Genomic DNA, 6,348 nt, shown 5'->3' on the forward strand with positions numbered 1-6,348 from the left:
GTAGATTGGTACCACATTTGGTAACACTGGAATCCAACAAAGTAACCCGCTATATATGGGGTTTACCTCAGGAAATAAGAGACATGGTGAGGTCTCATTTTCCATAAACCGCTTATTCAGCCATGGAATTAGCTGGTTATCTAATAAATGGTCTTATCAGAAACTAAGAGGAAGATAGGAATGGTAAAGGAAATAATGAAGAACTCGAGGAAAAGAAAACAAAGGAAAAGAGGAAGGGACGTTTAAATTCACAAGACCAATATACCAGAGCTGTGGAAGAAGACATCATGGGAAATGTTTGAGACCAACCCACATTCCCAAAAATATTCCTATAGTTACATGTAACTTCTGCAAGAAAATCGGTCACTCAGAAGATGGCTACAGAAGGAAAACAGTTGTATGTTTCAGTTGTGGAGAAAACGGACACTTCATCTCAGAATGTCCGAAAAGGACAAGCAACGCAAGTGGAAGCGGTGCTAAGAAAGGAAATGCTAAAATAAATCTGTTAGACATAAAAGATGCATCCGACAATCAAGAATAGAAGCATACAAGAGTATGCCAAATGAATGTAGGGATTCTATAATCAACGGAGAAGATCTTCCAATTTTCTGGGTCACCAGGGGTAGGATTCTCGGGTTCTGCAATCATTGGCTTTTATCCTTTTGCTAATTTTAATTATTTAGTGTAGGTTTAAACTTTTCTAGAATCACCCCTTCCCACGAGGATACTGCTGATAGAGTGCAACTTGTTTTATGATATCGATCCTGGCGAAATAAGTTTTGCTTTGAAGGCTCCATTAGCTGAAGTATGCTTTGAATCTCATCCTTCCCGTTCCACCATGTATCAATGTAAGGATCTTGCATAAGTTGTTTAGCGTATCTAAAATGTATTCAAATATGGGACTAACCAGTTGTGATTTTTAGCGGGACCTAAAAAATCGAGTCTCGATTTCTATGTTGAAGATATTGACAACATTCTCTATTCTAGTGCAGTGGTTATCACTGAAGAGAAGCCTGCTCCTTCCATCCATAAGCTAGCAACTCGAAGCCCTCCCTCTGTTCCTCCAAAGCCAACTCCAAGCAAGTAGGGGAAAGCTCAGGATACTTCACACTAGGTTCTAGACCTTTTTGATGGCCTGGACCATAAAGAGAGTCTTGAAAAGACTGAAGTCTCCCTTCGTGTAGTAAGTGATCTTTTATTCTTGGAATATTTATACATCCTCTTATATCTTGTCTCTTGGAAATGTTATAGGGAATCAATAATCTTCTTTCTTGCTACCAAGGGATGGAAATGCGTGCTAGAAGGATGGAAAGAGATGTGTTAAAATGGGGAAAGGCTTGCCCATGGTAGAAAGGAGAATATGGATCATTTAGCCAAAGAGCTTGATTCCATGATGAAGGAATGTGGCCGGTTGGGTTCCCTGAACGCTCAAGAGAAGAAGCATATGGAGGCTCGACATGCTCAACAACTGAAGAGGTATGTGGCATGTGTTAAGAAGAAGACTTCTCTCATCATTTCTCAGGACCGGTTGAAGATGGTGTAGGAAGCTGAGAAACCATTTTCGTATTATTACGTTAACGATCAATACGATTACTACAAGGATCTAGTCACATGATATGATAATTTGATTAGGTTTAGCTTGAATACATTAAGGCTAGTGTGTGAGTGTAGATTTGGGCAGCATAACGAGAGGATTTTAATAATAATGATAACTGCTTAATAGTTTAATAAGTTACAGGGTATATATAGATGACGATGCCATTCGTTGTACGTCACATAACGAATTGACACCATTCATCAACATTCCCTAAAAAATACATTAAGACAGACGAATGACTCATTCGTTCTCCTCATGCATTAAACATACTTAACGAATGGACTAATAAAGACGTATAAGCTCATTTGTTATACATCACATAAAAAATGTCTCTTTTACATTAATGAATGTACTCTTGAACGTTTCTCAAAATACTCTTATACATTAAAAAACCAAAACACGTTATAACAAAGACTAAAACAACAAAAACGTGTACTATAAAATTCCGTACGATTACGTTCACGATGAATACAATTACTATACGGATCTAGTCGCTTGATATAATCAATTAATTAAGTTTAGCTTGAATACATTAAGTTACAGGCAGCATAACGAGAGGATTTCAATAATAACGATAACTGCTTAATAATTTAATAAGTTACAGGGTATATATAGATGGCGATGCCATTCGTTATACATCACATAACGAATGGACACCATTCGTCATCATTCCCTAAACAATACATTAATACAAACGAATGACTCATTCGTTTTCCTCATTCATTAAACATACTTAACGAATGGAATAATAAAGACGTCTTAGCTCATTCGTTATACATCACATAACGAATGGGTCATTTATATTAATGAATTCACTCTTGTACATTTCCCAAAATACCCTTACACATTACAAAACCAAAATACATTATAACAAAGACAGAGTCGAGAAAAACATGAACTAACAAACTTCTCCTCGTCTCGAGCTCTTTGTCATGATCATTTGAAGCGCTTGGTCTTCCAATAAGCACATCTATGAATCACGAACGCATGGAAAACACGTGCCACAAACTAAAATTGAATAGCAAGATCATAGACTTTCATCTCGGCCCACCTGATGTGATTGTTAAATAACGCGTCGTTTTCAGATTCAGAAAAATTAACCAACCACATCGGATTGATTACACGTATAAACTTCGTCTACAGCCCTGATCCAAGCACAATCACGGCTTCAACAAAACGGTTATTGTAATACCGCCAATTAAGTTTCTTGTAAAGACTTTGGGAAAAGTCTTAACAGGAACTCGCTTCAACGTATGTGGCGCTTTTACCTTAAGCACAAGCTTTCTCCAGCCGTTTCTCGGATCAATTTCATCTATATGCTTTCGAATCGGAACCTGAGGCTTGTAAATTTTAAAACCATGTTGTACCTCAAATAATAGATGTTGATAGAACCAGCCCGCCATCTGATTACTACCACGATTAACGAACGTCCTTGCATCCCATCTTGGCAAAGTAAGAACATCGGCAATATGTTGATAATATTGAATGCCTTGTACCCACTTTATAACACAAACTTTCAGATCCGAGTCGTATAGCCATGAGACTATATCACCTTTTACTGTCTTTGAAGCTTTAAAAGTAGTCACCTGATGAGCAGTGGCACGAGCTTTAATCTGCTTTTCGTCCTCTTGCTCATCATACCTTAGAACATCAATAAGCTTAGAGAAATGAGCCTTACTGTGTTCGAACATCCCTTCATTAACGAATGGCCATCCATTCGTTTTTTACATTTAACGAATGTGAAATCATTAGTTACAACTGTTTAATGAATGGAAGATTTAATTTAAAAATGGAAAAGTTACCAAATCAATCCAATTAAATAACTATCAAAATCAATGTTTTGATAAACATTAATTTAAAAATCTTACCCCAAAAGTTAAAAATATTACGTTAACGTGCTTACGTTAACAACTTAACTTAAAAATGTGGGAAAATCTTTTTATTTTCTTTTCAAATCGATATCCACATAGCTCGGTAATCAAAAATAAAGAAGAAACAATATAAAAACTAAAAACTAGAAATAAACTATAATCTACAAAAGCAGTGAATAGTTTTGTGAGTTGAGCAGGGAACATATTGATCAAGAAATCCATCCATAACAGGTTTATCTTTCGGCTTTATTTTGTCTGGCATTAAGTCGGTCATTGATATTGTTATCCACTTACATCTTATAATCAAGTATTTATGTGATATGTTTAAATTTCAGTTAGGGAACAAGATATCAAAAGCTATCAGCCTCTAATCTTGGTTGGGGTTTAATTTGATTTTTACCATGTCACCCCAACTTAACTTAAGCCATTAAACCAGTTGATCAAAATATATGACTTATAGTATTTGGCAATCTAGAAAATAATCTCCACTACAAGGTATACCTCCGCTACAAGCAATACCCCAAGTTTCCTTTACCATGAATGAGTATGCACGATTTCATCTGTATTGCTTGCAGACATTGTATCCCTTGAGGTCCGTTTCTTATTGATATTAAAAGGTGCGCAGGGGAGGAACAATGTATGACTAGGAGCATGGTTGATCAAGTCAATAATGAATATGTACAAATTACAGCAGTGATCAAGTTTAATGACTTACAATGGGTTTGCTTATATAGAAATTTAATTATCACATTTGTGAATATCCAGATGATAAACCGAACAAAGACTCATAGTGTCCAAAAACTTGATGCATCCCATCAATACAGGATTTAAGATCATAAGTCCATACACCGTTGAAGTGCTAACCATTAACTAGATGCTTTATTTTGGTGATTAAATAGATTTAAGGCTTGAGTATGGCAGGCTATTACATTTATGCCTTCATTACCAAAGCTTCTTTCCAGCACTTCTATCTTGATTACGGGGTCCTGAGTACTCTTTCTTTGGTTTATAAGCAAAATGGACCAAGCCTTGACAATTGTAACAACAAACTTTTAATTTATCAAAATAAACTCTTTTGTTCATAGTAGGCAGATCATTCCCTGTTGTTTGCATGAATCTCTTGACTTTCCTCATGATCATTTCCATATTCCACTCAAGATCCATCAGTTCCAAATCATTCAGGTCAATTTGGTCATAATCTTTATCGGTTAATTCACTGGTGGCAATTTTTCCACCCACCAGTTGTTCATAGGAACTCATGAATGCACTTAAGAAAGCAAAATGTGGTTCTGCTTCTTTAATGTTGACTTGTGGTGATTGAGAAGTAGACAAATTATTAGCACCAAAAATGAAGTGCTTGACCCACCAGAATTGTTGGAACCGGATGCCATAAAACAAACGTTAGGCATAGACTCACCAACTTGAGGAACTTCATGAGTATTTGTGAGTAGAAAGCAGAGAGAGGAACCAAACTGCTACTCATCAGGAGAGAACCATCATAAAGAGTAGGATCTTGATTATCTTTGGAAGAATTCTGGCATCTCAAATCATACTCTCTCTCTCTCTCTCTCTTCAATATTTATCATAAATTCTAATGCAGTAAGATCGTCATTCTTAAACAAGTTGTTCTCTTTCAAAACCTGTAAGAAAGCAGAATATGAATTTGGCAACGAATCCTTATCCGTCTCAATTAGATCAAATTGAGTAGGTTCCATCTTCAATTTGTCATTACATCAATAAGGTGACAGAATCTCGTCAACATTTCCTCGACAGTTTCACCTTTCAATAAACAAAAGTAACTGTATTGAAACTTCAACGTCACTTTCTTTCTTTCCAATGTAATACACATACTTCTCATTCTTAAGTGTTGAAATAAAGAAGCACAAATCTTGATACTTCCAAATTGATGGAATATGTTATCTTGTAATGCCATTGTCAAGATCGAATAAGCTTTCATTTAAAACAACAGGGATTTTTTCTCCTTCATCGAGTAAGTATTAAACAGTTTTTCTTCATAGTTTGTACTAGGATCACCAATCATTGGAGGAGTGTATACATTACTAAGACTTCAAGAATTGTCAGGATGTACAGATCCTAAATGAGCTCTAAATCTTGGTTCCCATTTGGCGAAATCACTCAGTTTCATCAGCCTTGGACACTTCGAATGAGACTCAATCTCAGTACCCAAATAAAGTATTTGTTGCATAATCATGTTCTGAGACGCTAATGCGTAGAAATTAGCCATTTCAGAAAGTATAGGGTTCAAATAGTCAAACTTGTAAAGTTATGGGCTAAAACTATCAAAGGATGAAAGTTTTGTTACAACGAATGAGTGTACTTACTTTAACGAATGAAGCAGTGGTTTGGAAACGAATGGGTTTAAATATCACACGAATGGCAAAGAATGAGAGGCTATTATTCACACAAATGATATCTTAATAAATGATAACACGGATGATAAGGAATGAGGTTTGATCACGAATGGGTTTAAAATGAACGACACTGTTGTAACGAATGTGATACTTTAGATGTAACGAATGTAACACTGTAGATGAGTGATCAGTTATAACAGAATGATATGTGTCAAAAACAGTTACTAATGTCCATACGAATGATCAGTTACGGATAACGAATGTGCATTCATCCATAACGAATACACATTCAAATCTTCAAACATTCATTACCAATCCAGATTCAAACATGAATTCAGACATTGATCAAACTTGGATTACAAGTCAAAACTCAACCAAAATCAACAAATCGACTAACTAATGACTCGTCTAATCGTGATAAACCTCAACAAACCATTCCAAACACCAAAATCCAATCTAAACTTATCCAATTTCACCAAAAACCAATCCAAGACAACTCTGTTCCTGC

Source organism: Bidens hawaiensis, unplaced genomic scaffold, assembly GCF_021521415.1.
Source record: "Bidens hawaiensis isolate Kalapana, Puna unplaced genomic scaffold, B.hawaiensis_p1.1 tig00033948_1, whole genome shotgun sequence".
NCBI classification, from domain to species: domain Eukaryota; kingdom Viridiplantae; phylum Streptophyta; class Magnoliopsida; order Asterales; family Asteraceae; genus Bidens; species Bidens hawaiensis.